Raw genomic sequence first — 27,855 nt, 5'->3', positions numbered from 1 at the left:
ATTTGATTCTAAAAGCTTTGTTGAATGTGTTTGACTTTCATTTGACGCAATTAGCTTTGTTGAATGTGTTTGACTTTCATTTGACTATATTAGCATTGTGGAATGCAATTGACTTTCATTTGATTCAAAAAGCTTTGTTTGAATTTATTTTACTTTCATTTGATTCTAAAAGTTTAGTTGAAAGTGTTTAACTTTCATTTGACTCAATTAGCTTTGTTGAATGCATTTGACTTTCATTTGATTCAAAAAGCTTTGTTTGAATGTATTTAACTTTCATTTGACTCAATTAGCTTTGTTGAATGTGTTTGAATTTTATTTGACTCAATTAGCTTTGTTGAATGCATTTGACTTTCATTGATTCAAAAAGCTTTGTTAGAATGTGTTTGGCATTCATTTGACTCAATTAGCGTTGTGCAATGCAATTGACTTTCATTTGATTCAAAGAGCTTTGTTTGAATGTATTTGACTTTCATTTGATTCTAATAGCTTTGTTGAAAGTGTTTGAGTTTCATTTGACTCATTAGCTTTGTTGAATGCATTTGACTTTCATTTGATTCAAAAAGCTTTGTTTGAATGTGTTTGACTTTCATTTGACTCAATTAGCATTGTGCAATGCAATTGACTTTCATTTGATTCAAAGAGCTTTGTTTGAATGTATTTGACTTTCATTTGATTCTAATAGCTTTGTTGAAAGTGTTTGAGTTTCATTTGACTCATTAGCTTTGTTGAATGCATTTGACTTTCATTTGATTCAAAAAGCTTTGTTTGAATGTGTTTGACTTTCATTTGACTCAATTAGCATTGTGCAATGCAATTGACTTTCATTTGATTCAAAGAGCTTTGTTTGAATGTATTTGACTTTCATTTGATTCTAATAGCTTTGTTGAAAGTGTTTGACTTTCATTTGACTCATTAGCTTTGTTGAATGCATTTGACTTTCATTTGATTCTAAAAGCTTTGTTGAATGTGTTTGACTTTCATTTGACTCAATTAGCTTTGTTGAATGTGTTTGACTTTCATTTGACTCAATTAGCATTGTGGAATGCAATTGACTTTCATTAGATTCAAAAAGCTTTATTTGAATGTATTTGACTTTCATTTGATTCTAAAAGCTTTGTTGAAAGTGTTTGACTTTCATTTGACTCAATTAGCTTTGTTGAATGCATTTGACTTTCATTGATTCAAAAAGCTTTGTTAGAAGGTGTTTAACTTTCATTTGACTCAATTAGCTTTGTTGAATGTGTTTGACTTTAATTTGACTCAATTAGCATTGTGGAATGCAATTCACTTTCATTTGATTCAAAAAGCTTTGTTTGAATGTGTTTGACTTTCATTTGATTCTAAAAGCTTTGTTGAATGTGTTTGACTTTCATTTGACGTAATTAGCTTTGTTGAATGTGTTTGACTTTCATTTGACTCAATTAGCATTGTGGAATGCAATTGACTTTCATTTGATTCAAAAAGCTTTGTTTGAATGTATTTGACTTTCATTTGATTCTAAAAGCTTTGTTGAAGGTGTTTGACTTTCATTTGACTCAATTAGCTTTGTTGAATGTGTTTGACTTTCATTTGACTCAATTAGCATTGTGGAATGCAATTGATTTTCATTTGATTCAAAAAGCTTTGTTTGAATGTATTTGACTTTCATTTGATTCTAAAAGCTTTGTTGAAGGTGTTTGACTTTCATTTGACTCAATTAGCTTTGTTGAATGCAATTGACTTTCATTTGATTCAAAAAGCTTTGTTTGAATGTATTTGACTTTCATTTGATTTTAAAAGCTTTGTGGAAAGTGTTTGACTTTCATTTGACTCAATTAGCTTTGTTGAATGCTTTTGACTTTCATTTGAATAAAAAAGCTTTATTTGAATTTGTTTGACTTTCATTTGACTCAATTAGCTGTGTTGAATGTGTTTGACTTTCATTTGACTCAATTAGCATTGTGGAATGCAATTGACTTTCATTTGATTCAAAAAGCTTTGTTTAAATGTATTTGACTTTCATTTGATTCTAAAAGCTTTGTTGAAGGTGTTTGACTTTCATTTGACTCAATTAGCTTTGTTGAATGCATTTGACTTTCATTTGAATCTAAAAGCATTGTTTGAATGTGTTTGACTTTCATTTGACTCAATAAGCTTTGTTGAATGTATTTGACTTTCATTTGACTCAAATACCATTGTGGAATGCAATTGACTTTCATTTGATTCAAAAAGCTTTGTTTGAATATATTTGACTTTCATTTGATTCTAAAAGCTTTGTTGAAAGTGTTTGACTTTCATTTGACTCAATTAGCTTTGTTGAATGCATTTAACTTTCATTTGATTCAAAAAGCTTTGTTTGAATGTATTTGACTTTCATTTGATTTAAAAAGCTTTGTTGAAAGTGTTTGACTTTCATTTGACTCAATTAGCATTGTGGAATGCAATTGACTTTCATTTGATTCAAAAAGCTTTGTTTGAATGTATTGGACTTTCATTTGATTCTAAAAGCTTTGTTGAATGTGTTTGACTTTCATTTGACTCAATTAGCTTTGTTGAATGTGTTTGACTTTCATTTGACTCAATTAGCATTGTGGAATGCAATTGACTTTCATTTGATTCAAAAAGCTTTGTTTGAATGTATTTGACTTTCATTTGATTCTAATAGCTTTGTTGAAAGTGTTTGACTTTCATTTGACTCATTAGCTTTGTTGAATGCATTTGACTTTCATTTGATTCAAAAAGCTTTGTTTGAATGTGTTTGACTTTCATTTGACTCAATTAGCTTTGTTGAATGTGTTTGACTTTCATTTGACTCAATTAGCATTGTGGAATGCAATTGACTTTCATTTGATTCAAAAAGCTTTGTTTGAATGTATTTGACTTTCATTTGATTCTAAAAGCTTTGTTGAAAGTGTTTGACTTTCATTTGACTCAATTAGCTTTGTTGAATGCATTTGACTTTCATTGATTCAAAAAGCTTTGTTAGAAGGTGTTTAACTTTCATTTGACTCAATTAGCTTTGTTGAATGCGTTTGACATTCATTTGACTCAATTAGCATTGTGGAATGCAATTGACTTTCATTTGATTCAAAAAGCTTTGTTTGAATGTATTTGACTTTCATTTGATTCTAAAAGCTTTGTTGAAAGTGTTTGACTTTCATTTGACTCAATTAGCTTTGTTGAATGCATTTGACTTTCATTTGAATCTAAAAGCATTGTTTGAATGTGTTTGACTTTCATTTGACTCACTTAGCTTTGTTCAATGTGTTTGACTTTCATTTGACTCAATTAGCATTGTGGAATGCAATTGACTTTCATTTGATTCAAAAAGCTTTGTTTGAATATATTAGACTTTCATTTGATTCTAAAAGCTTTGTTGAAAGTGTTTGACTTTCATTTGACTCAATTAGCTTTGTTGAATGCATTTGATTTTCATTTGATTCAACAAGCTTTGTTTGAATGTGTTAGACTTTCATTTGACTCAGTTAGCTTTGTTGAATGTGTTTGACTTTCATTTGACTATATTAGCATTGTGGAATGCAATTGACTTTCATTTGATTCAAAAAGCTTTGTTTGAATTTATTTAACATTTATTTGATTCTAAAAGCTTAGTTGAAAGTGTTTAACTTTCATTTGACTCAATTAGCTTTGTTGAATGCATTTGACTTTCATTTGATTCAAAAAGCTTTGTTTGAATGTATTTATCTTTCATTTGACTCAATTAGCTTTGTTGAATGTGTTTGACTTTTATTTGACTCAATTAGCTTTGTTGAATGCATTTGACTTTCATTGATTTAAAAAGCTTTGTTAGAATGTGTTTGACATACATTTGACTCAATTAGCTTTGTTGAATGTGTTTGACTTTCATTTGACTCAATTTGCATTGTGGAATGCAATTGACTTTCATTTGATTCAAAAAGCTTTGTTTGAATGTATTTGACTTTCATTTGATTCTAATAGCTTTGTTGAAAGTGTTTGACTTTCATTTGACTCATTAGCTTTGTTGAATGCATTTGACTTTCATTTGATTCAAAAAGCTTTGTTTGAATGTGTTTGACTTTCATTTGAATCAATTAGCTTTGTTGAATGTGTTTGACTTTCATTTGACTCAATTAGCTTTGTTGAATGCATTTGACTTTTATTGATTCAAAAACCTTTGTTAGAATGTGTTTCACTTTCATTTGACTCAATTAGCTTTGTTGAATGTCTTTGACTTTGATTTGACTCAATTAACATTGTGGAATGCAATTGACTTTCATTTGATTCAAAAAGCTTTGTTTGAATGTATTTGACTTTCATTTGATTCTAAAAGCTTTGTTGAAAGTGTTTGACTTTCATTTGACTCAATTAGCTTTGTTGAATGCATTTAACTTTCATTTGATTCAAAAAGCTTCGTTTGAATGTATTTGACTTTCATTTGATTCAAAAAGCTTTTTTGAAAGTGTTTGACTTTCATTTGACTCAATTAGCATTGTTGAATGCTTTTGACTTTCATTTGATTCAAAAAGCTTTGTTTGAATGTATTTGACTTTCATTTGACTCAATTAGCTTTGTTGATTGTGTTTGACTTTCATTTGACTCAATTAGCTTTGTTGAATGCATTTGACTTTCATTTGATTCAAAAAGCTTTGTTTGAATGTATTTGACTTTCATTTGATTCAAAAAGATTTGTTGAAAGTGTTTGACTTTCATTTGATTCAATTAGCTTAGTTGAATGCATTTAACTTTCATTTGATTCAAAAAACTTTGTTTGAATGTATTTGACTTTCATTTGATTCAAAAAGCTTTGTTGAAAGTGTTTGACTTTCATTTGACTCAATTAGCTTTGTTGAATGCATTTAACTTTCATTTGATTCAAAAAGCTTTGTTTGAATGTATTTAACTTTCATTTGACTCAATTAACTTTGTTGAATGCATTTGACTTTCATTGATTCAAAAAGCTTTGTTAGAATGTGTTTGACATTCTTTTGACTCAATTAGCTTTGTTGAATGTTTTGACTTTCATGTGACTCAATTAGCATTGTGGAATGCAATTGACTTTCATTTGATTCAAAAAGCTTTGTTTGAATGTATTTGACTTTCATTTGATTCTAATAGCTTTGTTGAAAGTGTTTGACTTTCATTTGACTCATTAGCTTTGTTGAATGCATTTGACTTTCATTTGATTCAAAAAGCTTTGTTTGAATGTGTTTGACTTTCATTTGACTCAATTAGCTTTGTTGAATGTGTTTGACTTTCATTTGACTCAATTAGCATTGTGGAATGCAATTGACTTTCATTTGATTCAAAAAGCTTTGTTTGAATGTATTTGACTTTCATTTGATTCTAAAAGCTTTGTTGAAAGTTTTTGACTTTCATTTGACTTAATTAGCTTTGTTGAATGCATTTGACTTTCATTGATTCAAAAAGCTTTGTTAGAAGGTGTTTAACTTTCATTTGACTTAATTAGCTTTGTTGAATGTGTTTGACTTTCATTTGACTCAATTAGCATTGTGGAATGCAATTGTCTTTCATTTGATTCAAAAAGCTTTGTTTGAATGTATTTGACTTTCATTTGATTCTAAAAGCTTTGTTGAAAGTGTTTGACTTTCATTTGACTCAACTAGCTTTGTTGAATGCATTGGACTTTCATTGATTCAAAAAGCTTTGTCAGAAGGTGTTTAACTTTCATTTGACTCAATTAGCTTTGTTGAATGTGTTTGACTTTATTTGACTCAATTAGCATTGTGGAATGCAATTGACTTTCATTTGATTCAAAAAGCTTTGTTTGAATGTATTTGACTTTCATTTGATTCTAATAGCTTTGTTGAAAGTGTTTGACTTTCATTTGACTCATTAGCTTTGTTGAATGCATTTGACTTTCATTGATTCAAAAAGCTTTGTTAGAAGGTGTTTAATTTTCATTTGACTCAATTAGCTTTGTTGAATGTGTTTGACTTTCATTTGACTCAATTAGCATTGTGGAATGCAATTGACTTTCATTTGATTCAAAAAGCTTTGTTTGAATGTATTTGACTTTCATTTGATTCTAAAAGCTTTGTTGAAAGTGTTTCAATTTCATTTGACTCAATTAGCTTTGTTGAATGCATTTGACTTTCATTTGATTCAAAAAGCTTTGTTTGAATGTATTTGACTTTTATTTGACTCACTTAGCTTTGTTGAATGTGTTTGACTTTCATTTGACTCAATTAGCTTTGTTGAATGCATTTGACTTTTATTGATTCAAAAACCTTTGTTAGAATGTGTTTCACTTTCATTTGACTCAATTAGCTTTGTTGAATGTCTTTGACTTTGATTTGCTCAATTAGCATTGTGGAATGCAATTGACTTTCATTTGATTCAAAAAGCGTTGTTTGAATATATTTGACTTTCATTTGATTCTAAAAGCTTTGTTGAAAGTGTTTGACATTCATTTGACTCAATTAGCTTTGTTGAATGCATTTAACTTTCATTTGATTCAAAAAGCTTTGTTTGAATGTATTTGACTTTCATTTGATTCAAAAAGCTTTGTTGAAAGTGTTTGACTTTCATTTGACTCAATTAGCTTTGTTGAATGCATTTGACTTTAATTTGATTCAACAAGCTTTGTTTGAATGTGTTAGACTTTCATTTGACTCAGTTAGCTTTGTTGAATGTGTTTGACTTTCATTTGACTATATTAGCATTGTGGAATGCAATTGACTTTCATTTGATTCAAAAAGCTTTGTTTGAATTTATTTAACATTTATTTGATTCTAAAAGCTTAGTTGAAAGTGTTTAACTTTCATTTGACTCAATTAGCTTTGTTGAATGCATTTGACTTTCATTTGATTCAAAAAGCTTTGTTTGAATGTATTTAATTTTCATTTGACTCAATTAGCTTTGTTGAATGTGTTTGACTTTTATTTGACTCAATTAGCTTTGTTGAATGCATTTGACTTTCATTGATAGAAAAAGCTTTGTTAGAATGTGTTTGACATTCATTTGACTCAATTAGCTTTGTTGAATGTGTTTGACTTTCATTTGACTCAATTTGCATTGTGGAATGCAATTGACTTTTATTTGATTCAAAAAGCTTTGTTTGAATGTATTTGACTTTCATTTGATTCTAAAAGCTTTTTTGAAAGTGTTTGACATTCATTTGACTCAATTAGCTTTGTTGAATGCATTTAACTTTCATTTGATTCAAAAAGCTTTGTTTGAATGTATTTGACTTTCATTTGATTCAAAAAGCTTTGTTGAAAGTGTTTGACTTTCATTTGACTCAAAAAGCTTTGTTGAATGCATTTGACTTTCATTTGATTCAACAAGCTTTGTTTGAATGTGTTAGACTTTCATTTGACTCAGTTAGCTTTGTTGAATGTGTTTGACTTTCATTTGACTATATTAGCATTGTGGAATGCAATTGACTTTCATTTGATACAAAAAGCTTTGTTTGAATTTATTAAACATTTATTTGATTCTAAAAGCTTAGTTGAAAGTGTTTAACTTTCATTTGACTCAATTAGCTTTGTTGAATGCATTTGACTTTCATTTGATTCAAAAAGCTTTGTTTGAATGTATTTAACTTTCATTTGACTCAATTAGCTTTGTTGAATGTGTTTGACTTTTATTTGACTCAATTAGCTTTGTTGAATGCATTTGACTTTCATTGATTTAAAAAGCTTTGTTAGAATGTGTTTGACATTCATTTGACTCAATTAGCTTTGTTGAATGCGTTTGACTTTCATTTGACTCAATTTGCATTGTGGAATGCAATTGACTTTTATTTGATTCAAAAAGCTTTGTTTGAATGTATTTGACTTTCATTTGATTCTAATAGCTTTGTTGAAAGTGTTTGACTTTCATTTGACTCATTAGCTTTGTTGAATGCATTTGACTTTCATTTGATTCAAAAAGCTTTGTTTGAATGTGTTTGACTTTCATTTGAATCAATTAGCTTTGTTGAATGTGTTTGACTTTCATTTGACTCAATTAGCATTGTGGAATGCAATTGACCTTCATTTGATTTAAAAAGCTTTGTTTGAATGTATTTGACTTTCATTTCATTCTAAAAGATTTGTTAAAAGTGTTTGACTTTCATTTGACTCACTTAGCTTTGTTGAATGCATTTGACTTTCATTGATTCAAAAAGCTTTGTTAGAAGGTGTTTAACTTTCATTTGACTCAATTAGCTTTGTTGAATGTGTTTGACTTTCATTTGACTCAATTAGCATTGTGAAATGCAATTGACCTTCATTTGATTCAAAAAGCATTGTTTGAATGTATTTGACTTTCATTTGATTCTAAAAGCTTTGTTGAAAGTGTTTGACTTTCATTTGACTCAATTAGCTTTGTTGAATGCATTTGACTTTCATTTGATTTAAAAAGTTTTGTTTGAATGTATTTGACTTTTATTTGACTCACTAAGCTTTGTTGAATGTGTTTGACTTTCATTTGACTCAATTAGCTTTGTGGAATGCATTTGAGTTTTATTTGATTCAAAAACCTTTGTTAGAATGTGTTTCACTTTCATTTGACTCAACTAGCTTTGTTGAATGTCTTTGACTTTGATTTGACTCAATTAGTATTGTGGAATGCAATTGACTTTCATTTATTCAAAAAGCTTTGTTTGAATATATTTGACTTTCATTTGATTCTAAAAGCTTTGTTGAAAGTGTTTGACATTCATTTGACTCAATTAGCTTTGTTGAATGCATTTAACTTTCATTTGATTCAAAAAGCTTTGTTTGAATGTATTTGACTTTCATTTGATTCAAAAAGCTTTGTTGAAAGTGTTTGACTTTCATTTGACTCAATTAGCTTTGTTGAATGCATTTGACTTTAATTTGATTCAACAAGCTTTGTTTGAATGTGTTAGACTTTCATTTGACTCAGTTAGCTTTGTTGAATGTGTTTGACTTTCATTTGACTATATTAGCATTGTGGAATGCAATTGACTTTCATTTGATTCAAAAAGCTTTGTTTGAATTTATTTAACATTTATTTGTTTCTAAAAGCTTAGTTGAAAGTGTTTAACTTTCATTTGACTCAATTAGCTTTGTTGAATGCATTTGACTTTCATTTGATTCAAAAAGCTTTGTTTGAATGTATTTAATTTTCATTTGACTCAATTAGCTTTGTTGAATGTGTTTGACTTTTATTTGACTCAATTAGCTTTGTTGAATGCATTTGACTTTCATTGATAGAAAAAGCTTTGTTGGAATGTGTTTGACATTCATTTGACTCAATTAGCTTTGTTGAATGTGTTTGACTTTCATTTGACTCAATTTGCATTGTGGAATGCAATTGAATTTTATTTGATTCAAAAAGCTTTGTTTGAATGTATTTGACTTTCATTTGATTCTAAAAGCTTTGTTGAAAGTGTTTGACATTCATTTGACTCAATTAGCTTTGTTGAATGCATTTAACTTTCATTTGATTCAAAAAGCTTTGTTTGAATGTATTTGACTTTCATTTGATTCAAAAAGCTTTGTTGAAAGTGTTTGACTTTCATTTGACTCAAAAAGCTTTGTTGAATGCATTTGACTTTCATTTGATTCAACAAGCTTTGTTTGAATGTGTTAGACTTTCATTTGACTCAGTTAGCTTTGTTGAATGTGTTTGACTTTCATTTGACTATATTAGCATTGTGGAATGCAATTGACTTTCATTTGATTCAAAAAGCTTTGTTTGAATTTATTTAACATTTATTTGATTCTAAAAGCTTATTGAAAGTGTTTAACTTTCATTTGAATCAATTAGCTTTGTTGAATGCATTTGACTTTCATTTAATTCAAAAAGCTTTGTTTGAATGTATTTAACTTTCATTTGACTCAATTAGCTTTGTTGAATGTGTTTGACTTTTATTTGACTCAATTAGCTTTGTTGAATGCATTTGACTTTCATTGATTTAAAAAGCTTTGTTAGAATATGTGTTTGACATTCATTTGACTCAATTAGCTTTGTTGAATGCGTTTGACTTTCATTTGACTCAATTTGCATTGTGGAATGCAATTGACTTTCATTTGATTCAAAAAGCTTTGTTTGAATGTATTTGACTTTCATTTGATTCTAATAGCTTTGTTGAAAGTGTTTGACTTTCATTTGACGCATTAGCTTTGTTGAATGCATTTTACTTTCATTTGATTCAATAAGCTTTGTTTGAATGTGTTTGACTTTCATTTGACTCAATTAGCTTTGTTGAATGTGTTTGACTTTCATTTGACTTATTTAGCATTGTGGAATGCAATTGACTTTCATTTGATTCAAAAAGCTATGTTTGAATGTATTTGACTTTTATTTGACTCACTATGCTTTGTAGAATGTGTTTGACTTTCATTTGACTCAATTAGCTTTGTTGAATGCATTTGAGTTTTATTTGATTCAAAAACCTTTGTTAGAATGTGTTTCACTTTCATTTGCTTCAACTAGCTTTGTTGAATGTCTTTGACTTTGATTTGACTCAATTAGCATTGTGGAATGCAATTGACTTTCATTTGATTCAAAAAGCTTTGTTTGAATGTATTTGACTTTCATTTGATTCTAAAAGCTTTGTTGAAAGTGTTTGACTTTCATTTGACTCAATTAGCTTTGTTGAATGCATTTGACTTTCATTTGATTCAAAAAGCTTTGTTTGAATGTATTTGACTTTTATTTGACTCACTTAGCTTTGTTGAATGTGTTTGACTTTTATTTGACTCAATTATCTTTGTTGAATGCATTTGACTTTTATTGATTCAAAAACCTTTGTTAGAATGTGTTTCACGTTCATTTGACTCAATTAGCTTTGTTGAATGTCTTTGACTTTGATTTGACTCAATTAGCATTGTGGAATGCAATTGACTTTCATTTGATTCAAAAAGCTTTGTTTGAATGTATTTGACTTTCATTTGATTCAAAAAGCTTTGTTGAAAGTGTTTGACTTTCATTTGACTCAATTAGCTTTGTTAAATGCATTTGACTTTCATTTGATTCAAAAAGCATTTTTTGAATGTGTTTGAGTTTCATTTGATTCAAAAGCTTTGTTGAAAGTGTTTAACTTTCATTTGACTCAATTAGCATTGTGGAATGCAATTGACTTTCATTTGATTCAAAAAGCTTTGTTTGAATGTATTTGACTTTCATTTGATTCTAAAAGCTTTGTGGAAAGTGTTTGACTTTCATTTGAGTCAATTAGTTTTGTTGAATGCTTTTGACTTTCATTTGAATAAAAAAGCTTTATTTGAATGTGTTTGACTTTCATTTGACTCAATTAGCTTTGTTGAATGTGTTTGACTTTCATTTGACTCAATTAGCATTGTGGAATGCAATTGACTTTCATTTGATTCAAAAAGCTTTGTTTGAATGTATTTGACTTTCATTTGATTCTAAAAGCTTTGTTGAAAGTGTTTGACTTTCATTTGGCTCAATTAGCTTTGTTAAATGCATTTGACTTTCATTTGATTCAAAAAGCATTTTTTGAATGTGTTTGAGTTTCATTTGATTCAAAAGCTTTGTTGAAAGTGTTTAACTTTCATTTGACTCAATTAGCTTTGTTGAATGTGTTTGACTTTCATTTGACTCAATTAGCATTGTGGAATGCAATTGACTTTCATTTGATTCAAAAAGCTTTGTTTGAATGTATTTGACTTTCATTTGATTTTAAAAGCTTTGTGGAAAGTGTTTGACTTTCATTTGAGTCAATTAGCTTTGTTGAATGCTTTTGACTTTCATTTGAATAAAAAAAATTTATTTGAATGTGTTTGACTTTCATTTGACTAAATTAGCTTTGTTGAATGTGTTTGACTTTCATTTGACTAAATTACCATTGTGGAATGCAATTAACTTTCATTTGATTCAAAAAGCTTTATTTGAATGTATTTGACTTTCATTTGATTCTTAAAGATTTGTTGAAAGTGTTTGACTTTCATTTGACTCAATTAGCTTTGTTGAATGCATTTGACTTTCATTTGATTCAAAAAGCTTTGTTTGAATGTGTTTGACTTTCATTTGACTCAATTAGCTTTGTTGAATGTGTTTGACTTACATTTGAGTTAAGTAGCATCGTGGAATGCAATTGACTTTCATTTGATTCAAAAAGCTTTGTTTGAATGTATTTGACTTTCGTTTGATTCTAAAAGCTTTGTGGAAAGTGTTTGACTTTCATTTGAGTCAATTAGCTTTGTTGAATGTGTTTGACTTTCATTTGAATAAAAAAGCTTTATTTGAATGTGTTTGACTTTCATTTGACGCAATTAGCTTTGTTGAATGTGTTTGACTTTCATTTGACTCAATTAGCATTGTGGAATGCAATTGACTTTCATTTGATTCAAAAAGCTTTGCTTGAATGTATTTGACTTTCATTTGATTCTAAAAGCTTTGTTGAAAGTGTTTGACTTTCATTTGACTCAATTAGCTTTGTTGAATGCATTTGACTTTCATTTGAATCTAAAAGCATTGTTTGAATAAGTTTGACTTTCATTTGACTCACTTAGCTTTGTTGAATGTGTTTGTCTTTCATTTGACTCAATTACCATTGTGGAATGCAATTGACTTTCATTTGATTCAAAAAGCTTTGTTTGAATGTATTTGACTTTCATTTGATTCTAAAAGCTTTGTTGAAAGTGTTTAACTTTCATTTAACTCAATTAGCTTTGTTGAATGCATTTGACTTTCATTTGATTCAAAAAGCTTTGTTTGAATGTATTTAACTTTCATTTGACTCAATTAGCTTTGTTGAATGTGTTTGACTTTTATTTGACTCAATTAGCTTTGTTGAATGCATTTGACTTTCATTGATTCAAAAAGCTTTGTTAGAATGTGTTTGACATTCATTTGACTCAATTAGCTTTGTTGAATGTGTTTGACTTTCATTTGACTCAATTTGCAATGTGGAATGCCATTGACTTTCATTTGATTCAAAAAGCTTTGTTTGAATGTATTTGACTTTCATTTGATTCTAATAGCTTTGTTGAAAGTGTTTGACATTCATTTGACTCATTAGCTTTGTTGAATGCATTTGACTTTCATTTGATTCAAAAAGCTTTGTTTGAATGTGTTTGACTTTCATTTGACTCAATTAGCTTTGTTGAATGTGTTTGACTTTCATTTGACTCAATTAGCATTGTGGAATGCAATTGACCTTCATTTGATTTAAAAAGCTTTGTTTGAATGTATTTGACTTTCATTTGATTCTAAACGCTTTGTTGAAAGTGTTTGACTTTCATTTGACTCAATTAGCTTTGGTGAATGCATTTGACTTTCATTGATTCAAAAAGCTTTGTTAGAAGGTGTTTAACTTTCATTTGACTCAATTAGCTTTGTTGAATGTGTTTGACTTTCATTTGACTCAATTAGCATTGTGAAATGCAATTGACCTTCATTTGATTCAAAAAGCTTTGTTTGAATGTATTTGACTTTCATTTGATTCTAAAAGCTTTGTTGAAAGTGTTTGACTTTCATTTGACTCAATTAGCTTTGTTGAATGCATTTGACTTTCATTTGATTCAAAAAGCTTTGTTTGAATGTATTTGACTTTTATTTGACTCACTAAGCTTTGTTGAAAGTGTTTGACTTTCATTTGACTCAATTAGCTTTGTTGAATGCATTTGACTTTCATTTGAATCTAAAAGCATTGTTTGAATGAGTTTGACTTTCATTTGACTCAATTAGCTTTGTTGAATGTGTTTGTCTTTCATTTGACTCAATTACCATTGTGGAATGCAATTGACTTTCATTTGATTCAAAAAGCTTTGTTTGAATGTATTTGACTTTCATTTGATTCTAAAAGCTTTGTTGAAAGTGTTTAACTTTCATTTGACTCAATTAGCTTTGTTGAATGCATTTGACTTTCATTTGATTCAAAAAGCTTTGTTTGAATGTATTTAACTTTCATTTGACTCAATTAGCTTTGTTGAATGTGTTTGACTTTTATTTGACTCAATTAGCTTTGTTGAATGCATTTGACTTTCATTGATTCAAAAAGCTTTGTTAGAATGTGTTTGACATTCATTTTACTCAATTAGCTTTGTTGAATGTGTTTGACTTTCATTTGACTCAATTTGCATTGTGGAATGCCATTGACTTTCACTTGATTCAAAAAGCTTTGTTTGAATGTATTTGACTTTCATTTGATTCTAATAGCTTTGTTGAAAGTGTTTGACTTTCATTTGACTCATTAGCTTTGTTGAATGCATTTGACTTTCATTTTATTCAAAAAGCTTTGTTTGAATGTGTTTGACTTTCATTTGACTCAATTAGCTTTGTTGAATGTGTTTGACTTTCATTTGACTCAATTAGCATTGTGGAATGCAATTGACCTTCATTTGATTTAAAAAGCTTTGTTTGAATGTATTTGACTTTCATTTGATTCTAAAAGCTTTGTTGAAAGTGTTTGACTTTCATTTGACTCAATTAGCTTTGTTGAATGCATTTGACTTTCATTGATTCAAAAAGCTTTGTTAGAAGGTGTTTAACTTTCATTTGACTCAATTAGCTTTGTTGAATGTGTTTGACTTTCATTTGACTCAATTAGCATTGTGAAATGCAATTGACCTTCATTTGATTCAAAAAGCTTTGTTTGAATGTATTTGACTTTCATTTGATTCTAAAAGCTTTGGTGAAACTGTTTGACTTTCATTTGACTCAATTAGCTTTGTTGAATGCATTTGACTTTCATTTGATTCAAAAAGCTTTGTTTGAATGTATTTGACTTTTATTTGACTCACTAAGCTTTGTTGAATGTGTTTGACTTTCATTTGACTCAATTAGCTTTGTTGAATGCATTTGAGTTTTATTGATTCAAAAACCTTTGTTAGAATGTGTTTCACTTTCATTTGACTCAATTAGCTTTGTTGAATGTCTTTGACTTTGATTTGACTCAATTAGCATTGTGGAATGCAATTGACTTTCATTTGATTCAAAAAGCTTTGTTTGAATGTATTTGATTTTCATTTGATTCTAAAAGCTTTGTTGAAAGTGTTTGACTTTCATTTGACTCAATTAGCTTTGTTGAATGCATTTGACTTTTATTGATTCAAAAACCTTTGTTAGAATGTGTTTCACTTTCATTTAACTCAATTAGCTTTGTTGAATGTCTTTGACTTTGATTTGACTCAATTAGCATTTTGGAATGCAATTGACTTTCTTTTGATTCAAAAAGCTTTGTTTGAATGTATTTGACTTTCATTTGATTCTAAAAGCTTTGTTGAAAGTGTTTGACTAACATTTGACTCAATTAGCTTTGTTTAATGCATTTGACTTTAATTTGATTCAAAAAGCATTTTTTGAATGTGTTTGAGTTTCATTTGATTCAAAAGCTTTGTTGAAAGTGTTTAACTTTCATTTGACTCAATTAGCTTTGTTGAATGCATTTGACTTTCATTTGATTCAAAAAGCTTTGTTTGAATGTATTTGACTTTAATTTGACTCACTTAGCTTTGTTGAATGTGTTTGACTTTCATTTGACTCAATTATCTTTGTTGAATGCATTTGACTTTTATTGATTCAAAAACCTTTGTTAGAATGTGTTTCACGTTCATTTGACTCAATTAGCTTTGTTGAATGTCTTTGACTTTGATTTGACTCAATTAGCATTGTGGAATGCAATTGACTTTCATTTGATTCAAAAAGCTTTGTTTGAATGTATTTGACTTTCATTTGATTCTAAAAGCTTTGTGGAAAGTGTTTGACTTTCATTTGAGTCAATTAGTTTTGTTGAATGCTTTTGACTTTCATTTGAATAAAAAAGCTTTATTTGAATGTGTTTGACTTTCATTTGACTCAATTAGCTTTGTTGAATGTGTTTGACTTTCATTTGACTCAATTAGCATTGTGGAATGCAATTGACTTTCATTTGATTCAAAAAGCTTTGTTTGAATGTATTTGACTTTCATTTGATTCTAAAAGCTTTGTTGAAAGTGTTTGACTTTCATTTGGCTCAATTAGCTTTGTTAAATGCATTTGACTTTCATTTGATTCAAAAAGCATTTTTTGAATGTGTTTGAGTTTCATTTGATTCAAAAGCTTTGTTGAAAGTGTTTAACTTTCATTTGACTCAATTAGCTTTGTTGAATGTGTTTGACTTTCATTTGACTCAATTAGCATTGTGGAATGCAATTGACTTTCATTTGATTCAAAAAGCTTTGTTTGAATGTATTTGACTTTCATTTGATTTTAAAAGCTTTGTGGAAAGTGTTTGACTTTCATTTGAGTCAATTAGCTTTGTTGAATGCTTTTGACTTTCATTTGAATAAAAAAGCTTTATTTGAATGTGTTTGACTTTCATTTGACTAAATTAGCTTTGTTGAATGTGTTTGACTTTCCTTTGACTAAATTACCATTGTGGAATGCAATTGAATTTCATTTGATTCAAAAAGCTTTATTTGAATGTATTTGACTTTCATTTGACTCAATTAGCTTTGTTGTATGCATTTGACTTTCATTTGATTCAAAAAGCTTTGTTTGAATGTGTTTGACTTTCATTTGACTCAATTAGCTTTGTTGAATGTGTTTGACTTACATTTGAGTTAAGTAGCATCGTGGAATGCAATTGACTTTCATTTGATTCAAAAAGCTTTGTTTGAATGTATTTGACTTTCGTTTGATTCTAAAAGCTTTGTGGAAAGTGTTTGACTTTCATTTGAGTCAATTAGCTTTGTTGAATGTGTTTGACTTTCATTTGAATAAAAAAGCTTTATTTGAATGTGTTTGACTTTCATTTGACGCAATTAGCTTTGTTGAATGTGTTTGACTTTCATTTGACTCAATTAGCATTGTGGAATGCAATTGACTTTCATTTGATTCAAAAAGCTTTGTTTGAATGTATTTGACTTTCATTTGATTCTAAAAGCTTTGTTGAAAGTGTTTGACTTTCATTTGACTCAATTAGCTTTGTTGAATGCATTTGACTTTCATTTGAATCTAAAAGCATTGTTTGAATGAGTTTGACTTTCATTTGACTCACTTAGCTTTGTTGAATGTGTTTGTCTTTCATTTGACTCAATTACCATTGTGGAATGCAATTGACTTTCATTTTATTCAAAAAGCTTTGTTTGAATGTATTTGACTTTCATTTGATTCTAAAAGCTTTGTTGAAAGTGTTTAACTTTCATTTAACTCAATTAGCTTTGTTGAATGCATTTGACTTTCATTTGATTCAAAAAGCTTTGTTTGAATGTATTTAACTTTCATTTGACTCAATTAGCTTTGTTGAATGTGTTTGACTTTTATTTGACTCAATTAGCTTTGTTGAATGCATTTGACTTTCATTGATTCAAAAAGCTTTGTTAGAATGTGTTTGACATTCATTTGACTCAATTAGCTTTGTTGAATGTGTTTGACTTTCATTTGACTCAATTTGCAATGTGGAATGCCATTGACTTTCATTTGATTCAAAAAGCTTTGTTTGAATGTATTTGACTTTCATTTGATTCTAATAGCTTTGTTGAAAGTGTTTGACATTCATTTGACTCATTAGCTTTGTTGAATGCATTTGACTTTCATTTGATTCAAAAAGCTTTGTTTGAATGTGTTTGACTTTCATTTGACTCAATTAGCTTTGTTGAATGTGTTTGACTTTCATTTGACTCAATTAGCATTGTGGAATGCAATTGACCTTCATTTGATTTAAAAAGCTTTGTTTGAATGTATTTGACTTTCATTTGATTCTAAACGCTTTGTTGAAAGTGTTTGACTTTCATTTGACTCAATTAGCTTTGTTGAATGCATTTGACTTTCATTGATTCAAAAAGCTTTGTTAGAAGGTGTTTAACTTTCATTTGACTCAATTAGCTTTGTTGAATGTGTTTGACTTTCATTTGACTCAATTAGCATTGTGAAATGCAATTGACCTTCATTTGATTCAAAAAGCTTTGTTTGAATGTATTTGACTTTCATTTGATTCTAAAAGCTTTGTTGAAAGTGTTTGACTTTCATTTGACTCAACTAGCTTTGTTGAATGCATTTGACTTTCATTTGATTCAAAAAGCTTTGTTTGAATGTATTTGACTTTTTTTTGACTCACTAAGCTTTGTTGAAAGTGTTTGACTTTCATTTGACTCAATTAGCTTTGTTGAATGCATTTGACTTTCATTTGAATCTAAAAGCATTGTTTGAATGAGTTTGACTTTCATTTGACTCAATTAGCTTTGTTGAATGTGTTTGTCTTTCATTTGACTCAATTACCATTGTGGAATGCAATTGACTTTCATTTGATTCAAAAAGCTTTGTTTGAATGTAGTTGACTTTCATTTGATTCTAAAAGCTTTGTTGAAAGTGTTTAACTTTCATTTGACTCAATTAGCTTTGTTGAATGCATTTGACTTTCATTTGATTCAAAAAGCTTTGTTTGAATGTATTTAACTTTCATTTGACTCAATTAGCTTTGTTGAATGTGTTTGACTTTTATTTGACTCAATTAGCTTTGTTGAATGCATTTGACTTTCATTGATTCAAAAAGCTTTGTTAGAATGTGTTTGACATTCATTTTACTCAATTAGCTTTGTTGAATGTGTTTGACTTTCATTTGACTCAATTTGCATTGTGGAATGCCATTGACTTTCACTTGATTCAAAAAGCTTTGTTTGAATGTATTTGACTTTCATTTGATTCTAATAGCTTTGTTGAAAGTGTTTGACTTTCATTTGACTCATTAGCTTTGTTGAATGCATTTGACTTTCATTTGATTCAAAAAGCTTTGTTTGAATGTGTTTGACTTTCATTTGACTCAATTAGCTTTGTTGAATGTGTTTGACTTTCATTTGACTCAATTAGCATTGTGGAATGCAATTGACCTTCATTTGATTTAAAAAGCTTTGTTTGAATGTATTTGACTTTCATTTGATTCTAAAAGCTTTGTTGAAAGTGTTTGACTTTCATTTGACTCAATTAGCTTTGTTGAATGCATTTGACTTTCATTGATTCAAAAAGCTTTGTTAGAAGGTGTTTAACTTTCATTTGACTCAATTAGCTTTGTTGAATGTGTTTGGCTTTCATTTGACTCAATTAGCATTGTGAAATGCAATTGACCTTCATTTGATTCAAAAAGCTTTGTTTGAATGTATTTGACTTTCATTTGATTCTAAAAGCTTTGTTGAAACTGTTTGACTTTCATTTGACTCAATTAGCTTTGTTGAATGCATTTGACTTTCATTTGATTCAAAAAGCTTTGTTTGAATGTATTTGACTTTTATTTGACTCACTAAGCTTTGTTGAATGTGTTTGACTTTCATTTGACTCAATTAGCTTTGTTGAATGCATTTGAGTTTTATTGATTCAAAAACCTTTGTTAGAATGTGTTTCACTTTCATTTGACTCAATTAGCTTTGTTGAATGTCTTTGACTTTGATTTGACTCAATTAGCATTGTGGAATGCAATTGACTTTCATTTGATTCAAAAAGCTTTGTTTGAATGTATTTGATTTTCATTTGATTCTAAAAGCTTTGTTGAAAGTGTTTGACTTTCATTTGACTCAATTAGCTTTGTTGAATGCATTTGACTTTTATTGATTCAAAAACCTTTGTTAGAATGTGTTTCACTTTCATTTAACTCAATTAGCTTTGTTGAATGTCTTTGACTTTGATTTGACTCAATTAGCATTTTGGAATGCAATTGACTTTCTTTTGATTCAAAAAGCTTTGTTTGAATGTATTTGACTTTCATTTGATTCTAAAAGCTTTGTTGAAAGTGTTTGACTAACATTTGACTCAATTAGCTTTGTTTAATGCATTTGACTTTAATTTGATTCAAAAAGCATTTTTTGAATGTGTTTGAGTTTCATTTGATTCAAAAGCTTTGTTGAAAGTGTTTAACTTTCATTTGACTCAATTAGCTTTGTTGAATGCATTTGACTTTCATTTGATTCAAAAAGCTTTGTTTGAATGTATTTGACTTTAATTTGACTCACTTAGCTTTGTTGAATGTGTTTGACTTTCATTTGACTCAATTATCTTTGTTGAATGCATTTGACTTTTATTGATTCAAAAACCTTTGTTAGAATGTGTTTCACGTTCATTTGACTCAATTAGCTTTGTTGAATGTCTTTGACTTTGATTTGACTCAATTAGCATTGTGGAATGCAATTGACTTTCATTTGATTCAAAAAGCTTTGTTTGAATGTATTTGACTTTCATTTGATTCAAAAAGCTTTGTTGAAAGTGTTTGACTTTCATTTGACTCAATTAGCTTTGTTAAACGCATTTGACTTTCATTTGATTCAAAAAGCATTTTTTGAATGTGTTTAAGTTTCATTTGATTCAAAAGCTTTGTTGAAAGTGTTTAACTTTCATTTGACTCAATTAGCTTTGTTGAATGTGTTTGACTTTCATTTGACTCAATTAGCTTTGTTGAATGCAATTGACTTTCATTTGATTCAAAAAGCTTTGTTTGAATGTATTTGACTTTCATTTGATTTTAAAAGCTTTGTGGAAAGTGTTTGACTTTCATTTGAGTCAATTAGCTTTGTTGAATGCTTTTGACTTTCATTTGAATAAAAAAGCTTTATTTGAATGTGTTTGACTTTCATTTGACTCAATTAGCTTTGTTGAATGTGTTTGACTTTCATTTGACTCAATTAGCATTGTGGAATGCAATTGAGTTTCATTTGATTCAAAAAGCTTTGTTTGAATGTATTTGACTTTCATTTGATTCTAAAAGCTTTGTTGAAAGTGTTTGACTTTCATTTGACTCAATTAGCTTTGTTGAATGCATTTGACTTTCATTTGAATCTAAAAGCATTGTTTGAATGAGTTTGACTTTCATTTGACTCAATTAGCTTTGTTGAATGTGTTTGTCTTTCATTTGACTCAATTAGCTTTGTGGAAGGCAATTGACTTTCATTTGATTCAAAAAGCTTTGTTTGAATGTATTTGACTTTCATTTGATTCTAAAAGCTTTGTGGAAAGTGTTTGACTTTCATTTGAGTCAATTAGCTTTGTTGAATGCTTTTGACTTTCATTTGATTCAAAAAGCTTTGTTTGAATGTGTTTGACTTTTATTTGACTCAATTAGCTTTGTTGAATGTGTTTGACTTTCATTTGACTCAATTAGCATTGTGGAATGCAATTGACTTTCATTTGATTCAAAAAGCTTTGTTTGAATGTATTTGACTTTCATTTGATTCTAAAAGCTTTGTTGAAAGTGTTTGACTTTCGTTTGACTCAATTAGCTTTGTTGAATGCATTTGACTTTCATTTGAATCTAAAAGCATTGTTTGAATGAGTTTGACTTTCATTTGACTCAATTAGCTTTGTTGAATGTGTTTGTCTTTCATTTGACTCAATTACCATTGTGGAAGGCAATTGACTTTCATTTGATTCAAAAAGCTTTGTTTGAATGTATTTGACTTTCATTTGATTCTAAAAGCTTTGTTGAAAGTGTTTAACTTTCATTTGACTCAATTAGCTTTGTTGAATGCATTTGACTTTCATTTGATTCAAAAAGCTTTGTTTGAATGTATTTAACTTTCATTTGACTCAATTAGCTTTGTTGAATGTGTTTGACTTTTATTTGACTCAATTAGCTTTGTTGAATGCATTTGACTTTCATTGATTCAAAAAGCTTTGTTAGAATGTGTTTGACATTCATTTGACTCAATTAGCTTTGTTGAATGTGTTTGACTTTCATTTGACTTAATTTGCATTGTGGAATGCCATTGACTTTCACTTGATTCAAAAAGCTTTGTTTGAATGTATTTGACTTTCATTTGATTCTAATAGCTTTGTTGAAAGTGTTTGACTTTCATTTGACTCATTAGCTTTGTTGAATGCATTTGACTTTCATTTGATTTAAAAAACTTTGTTTGAATGTGTTTGACTTTCATTGGACTCAATTAGCTTTGTTGAATGTGTTTGACTTTCATTTGACTCAATTAGCATTGTGGAATGCAATTGACCTTCATTTGATTCAAAAAGCTTTGTTTGAATGTATTTGACTTTCATTTGATTCTAAAAGCTTTGTGGAAAGTGTTTGACTTTCGTTTGACTCAATTAGCTTTGTTGAATGCATTTGACTTTTATTGATTCAAAAACCTTTGTTAGAATGTGTTTCACTTTCATTTAACTCAATTAGCTTTGTTGAATGTCTTTGACTTTGATTTGACTCAATTAGCATTTTGGAATGCAATTGACTTTCTTTTGATTCAAAAAGCTTTGTTTGAATGTATTTGACTTTCATTTGATTCTAAAAGCTTTATTGAAAGTGTTTGACTTTCATTTGACTCAATTAGCTTTGTTGAATGCATTTGACTTTCATTTGATTCAAAAAGCTTTGTTTGAATGTATTTGACTTTTATTTGACTCACTTAGCTTTGTTGAATGTGTTTGACTTTCATTTGACTCAATTAGCTTTGTTGAATGCATTTGACTTTTATTGATTCAAAAACCTTTGTTAGAATGTGTTTCACTTTCATTTGACTCAATTAGCTTTGTTGAATGTCTTTGACTTTGATTTGACTCAATTAGCATTTTGGAATGCAATTGACTTTCATTTGATTCAAAAAGCTTTGTTTGAATGTATTTGACTTTCATTTGATTCTAAAAGCTTTGTTGAAAGTGTTTGACTTTCATTTGACTCAATTAGCTTTGTTGAATGCATTTGACTTTCATTGATTCAAAAAGCTTTGTTAGAAGGTGTTTAACTTTCATTTGACTCAATTAGCTTTGTTGAATGTGTTTGACTTTCATTTGACTCAATTAGCATTGTGAAATGCAATTGACCTTCATTTGATTAAAAAAGCTTTGTTTGAATGTATTTGACTTTCATTTGATTCTAAAAGCTTTGTTGACAGTGTTTGACTTTCATTTGACTTAATTTGCTTTGTTTGAATGTTTTTGACTTTCATTTGATTCTAAAAGCTTTGTTGAAAGTGTTTGACTTTCATATGACTCAATTAGCATTGTTAAATGCATTTGACTTTCATTTGATTCAAAAAGCATTGTTTGAATGTGTTTGAGTTTCATTTGATTCTAAAAGCTTTGTTGAAAGTGTTTGACTTTCATATGACTCAATTAGCATTGTTAAATGCATTTGACTTTCATTTGATTCAAAAAGCATTGTTTGAATGTGTTTGAGTTTCATTTGATTCTAAAAGCTTTGTTGAAAGTGTTTGACTTTCATATGACTCAATTAGCATTGTTAAATGCATTTGACTTTCATTTGATTCAAAAAGCATTGTTTGAATGTGTTTGAGTTTCATTTGATTCAAAAGCTTTGTTGAAAGTGTTTAACTTTCATTTGACTCATTTAGCTTTGTTGAATGCATTTGACTTTCATTTGAATCTAAAAGCATTGTTTGAATGAGTTTGACTTTCATTTGACTCACTTAGCTTTGTTGAATGTGTTTGTCTTTCATTTGACTCAATTACCATTGTGGAATGCAATTGACTTTCATTTGATTCAAAAAGCTTTGTTTGAATGTATTTGACTTTCATTTGATTCTAAAAGCTTTGTTGAAAGTGTTTAACTTTCATTTAACTCAATTAGCTTTGTTGAATGCATTTGACTTTCATTTGATTCAAAAAGCTTTGTTTGAATGTATTTAACTTTCATTTGACTCAATTAGCTTTGTTGAATGTGTTTGACTTTTATTTGACTCAATTAGCTTTGTTGAATGCATTTGACTTTCATTGATTCAAAAAGCTTTGTTAGAATGTGTTTGACATTCATTTGACTCAATTAGCTTTGTTGAATGTGTTTGACTTTCATTTGACTCAATTTGCAATGTGGAATGCCATTGACTTTCATTTGATTCAAAAAGCTTTGTTTGAATGTATTTGACTTTCATTTGATTCTAATAGCTTTGTTGAAAGTGTTTGACATTCATTTGACTCATTAGCTTTGTTGAATGCATTTGACTTTCATTTGATTCAAAAAGCTTTGTTTGAATGTGTTTGACTTTCATTTGACTCAATTAGCTTTGTTGAATGTGTTTGACTTTCATTTGACTCAATTAGCATTGTGGAATGCAATTGACCTTCATTTGATTTAAAAAGCTTTGTTTGAATGTATTTGACTTTCATTTGATTCTAAACGCTTTGTTGAAAGTGTTTGACTTTCATTTGACTCAATTAGCTTTGTTGAATGCATTTGACTTTCATTGATTCAAAAAGCTTTGTTAGAAGGTGTTTAACTTTCATTTGACTCAATTAGCTTTGTTGAATGTGTTTGACTTTCATTTGACTCAATTAGCATTGTGAAATGCAATTGACCTTCATTTGATTCAAAAAGCTTTGTTTGAATGTATTTGACTTTCATTTGATTCTAAAAGCTTTGTTGAAAGTGTTTGACTTTCATTTGACTCAATTAGCTTTGTTGAATGCATTTGACTTTCATTTGATTCAAAAAGCTTTGTTTGAATGTATTTGACTTTTTTTTGACTCACTAAGCTTTGTTGAAAGTGTTTGACTTTCATTTGACTCAATTAGCTTTGTTGAATGCATTTGACTTTCATTTGAATCTAAAAGCATTGTTTGAATGAGTTTGACTTTCATTTGACTCAATTAGCTTTGTTGAATGTGTTTGTCTTTCATTTGACTCAATTACCATTGTGGAATGCAATTGACTTTCATTTGATTCAAAAAGCTTTGTTTGAATGTATTTGACTTTCATTTGATTCTAAAAGCTTTGTTGAAAGTGTTTAACTTTCATTTGACTCAATTAGCTTTGTTGAATGCATTTGACTTTCATTTGATTCAAAAAGCTTTGTTTGAATGTATTTAACTTTCATTTGACTCAATTAGCTTTGTTGAATGTGTTTGACTTTTATTTGACTCAATTAGCTTTGTTGAATGCATTTGACTTTCATTGATTCAAAAAGCTTTGTTAGAATGTGTTTGACATTCATTTTACTCAATTAGCTTTGTTGAATGTGTTTGACTTTCATTTGACTCAATTTGCATTGTGGAATGCCATTGACTTTCACTTGATTCAAAAAGCTTTGTTTGAATGTATTTGACTTTCATTTGATTCTAATAGCTTTGTTGAAAGTGTTTGACTTTCATTTGACTCATTAGCTTTGTTGAATGCATTTGACTTTCATTTGATTCAAAAAGCTTTGTTTGAATGTGTTTGACTTTCATTTGACTCAATTAGCTTTGTTGAATGTGTTTGACTTTCATTTGACTCAATTAGCATTGTGGAATGCAATTGACCTTCATTTGATTTAAAAAGCTTTGTTTGAATGTATTTGACTTTCATTTGATTCTAAAAGCTTTGTTGAAAGTGTTTGACTTTCATTTGACTCAATTAGCTTTGTTGAATGCATTTGACTTTCATTGATTCAAAAAGCTTTGTTAGAAGGTGTTTAACTTTCATTTGACTCAATTAGCTTTGTTGAATGTGTTTGGCTTTCATTTGACTCAATTAGCATTGTGAAATGCAATTGACCTTCATTTGATTCAAAAAGCTTTGTTTGAATGTATTTGACTTTCATTTGATTCTAAAAGCTTTGTTGAAACTGTTTGACTTTCATTTGACTCAATTAGCTTTGTTGAATGCATTTGACTTTCATTTGATTCAAAAAGCTTTGTTTGAATGTATTTGACTTTTATTTGACTCACTAAGCTTTGTTGAATGTGTTTGACTTTCATTTGACTCAATTAGCTTTGTTGAATGCATTTGAGTTTTATTGATTCAAAAACCTTTGTTAGAATGTGTTTCACTTTCATTTGACTCAATTAGCTTTGTTGAATGTCTTTGACTTTGATTTGACTCAATTAGCATTGTGGAATGCAATTGACTTTCATTTGATTCAAAAAGCTTTGTTTGAATGTATTTGATTTTCATTTGATTCTAAAAGCTTTGTTGAAAGTGTTTGACTTTCATTTGACTCAATTAGCTTTGTTGAATGCATTTGACTTTTATTGATTCAAAAACCTTTGTTAGAATGTGTTTCACTTTCATTTAACTCAATTAGCTTTGTTGAATGTCTTTGACTTTGATTTGACTCAATTAGCATTTTGGAATGCAATTGACTTTCTTTTGATTCAAAAAGCTTTGTTTGAATGTATTTGACTTTCATTTGATTCTAAAAGCTTTGTTGAAAGTGTTTGACTAACATTTGACTCAATTAGCTTTGTTTAATGCATTTGACTTTAATTTGATTCAAAAAGCATTTTTTGAATGTGTTTGAGTTTCATTTGATTCAAAAGCTTTGTTGAAAGTGTTTAACTTTCATTTGACTCAATTAGCTTTGTTGAATGCATTTGACTTTCATTTGATTCAAAAAGCTTTGTTTGAATGTATTTGACTTTAATTTGACTCACTTAGCTTTGTTGAATGTGTTTGACTTTCATTTGACTCAATTATCTTTGTTGAATGCATTTGACTTTTATTGATTCAAAAACCTTTGTTAGAATGTGTTTCACGTTCATTTGACTCAATTAGCTTTGTTGAATGTCTTTGACTTTGATTTGACTCAATTAGCATTGTGGAATGCAATTGACTTTCATTTGATTCAAAAAGCTTTGTTTGAATGTATTTGACTTTCATTTGATTCAAAAAGCTTTGTTGAAAGTGTTTGACTTTCATTTGACTCAATTAGCTTTGTTAAACGCATTTGACTTTCATTTGATTCAAAAAGCATTTTTTGAATGTGTTTAAGTTTCATTTGATTCAAAAGCTTTGTTGAAAGTGTTTAACTTTCATTTGACTCAATTAGCTTTGTTGAATGTGTTTGACTTTCATTTGACTCAATTAGCTTTGTTGAATGCAATTGACTTTCATTTGATTCAAAAAGCTTTGTTTGAATGTATTTGACTTTCATTTGATTTTAAAAGCTTTGTGGAAAGTGTTTGACTTTCATTTGAGTCAATTAGCTTTGTTGAATGCTTTTGACTTTCATTTGAATAAAAAAGCTTTATTTGAATGTGTTTGACTTTCATTTGACTCAATTAGCTTTGTTGAATGTGTTTGACTTTCATTTGACTCAATTAGCATTGTGGAATGCAATTGAGTTTCATTTGATTCAAAAAGCTTTGTTTGAATGTATTTGACTTTCATTTGATTCTAAAAGCTTTGTTGAAAGTGTTTGACTTTCATTTGACTCAATTAGCTTTGTTGAATGCATTTGACTTTCATTTGAATCTAAAAGCATTGTTTGAATGAGTTTGACTTTCATTTGACTCAATTAGCTTTGTTGAATGTGTTTGTCTTTCATTTGACTCAATTAGCTTTGTGGAAGGCAATTGACTTTCATTTGATTCAAAAAGCTTTGTTTGAATGTATTTGACTTTCATTTGATTCTAAAAGCTTTGTGGAAAGTGTTTGACTTTCATTTGTGTCAATTAGCTTTGTTGAATGCTTTTGACTTTCATTTGATTCAAAAAGCTTTGTTTGAATGTGTTTGACTTTTATTTGACTCAATTAGCTTTGTTGAATGTGTTTGACTTTCATTTGACTCAATTAGCATTGTGGAATGCAATTGACTTTCATTTGATTCAAAAAGCTTTGTTTGAATGTATTTGACTTTCATTTGATTCTAAAAGCTTTGTTGAAAGTGTTTGACTTTCATTTGACTCAATTAGCTTTGTTGAATGCATTTGACTTTCATTTGAATCTAAAAGCATTGTTTGAATGAGTTTGACTTTCATTTGACTCAATTAGCTTTGTTGAATGTGTTTGTCTTTCATTTGACTCAATTACCATTGTGGAAGGCAATTGACTTTCATTTGATTCAAAAAGCTTTGTTTGAATGTATTTGACTTTCATTTGATTCTAAAAGCTTTGTTGAAAGTGTTTAACTTTCATTTGACTCAATTAGCTTTGTTGAATGCATTTGACTTTCATTTGATTCAAAAAGCTTTGTTTGAATGTATTTAACTTTCATTTGACTCAATTAGCTTTGTTGAATGTGTTTGACTTTTATTTGACTCAATTAGCTTTGTTGAATGCATTTGACTTTCATTGATTCAAAAAGCTTTGTTAGAATGTGTTTGACATTC

The sequence above is a fragment of the Chenopodium album genome, chromosome 27 (genome assembly GCF_948465745.1).
Source record: "Chenopodium album chromosome 27, dcCheAlbu1.1, whole genome shotgun sequence".
NCBI lineage: Eukaryota > Viridiplantae > Streptophyta > Magnoliopsida > Caryophyllales > Amaranthaceae > Chenopodium > Chenopodium album.
The sequence above is the reverse complement of the archived record's forward strand: the minus strand, read 5'-3'. Positions refer to the sequence as shown.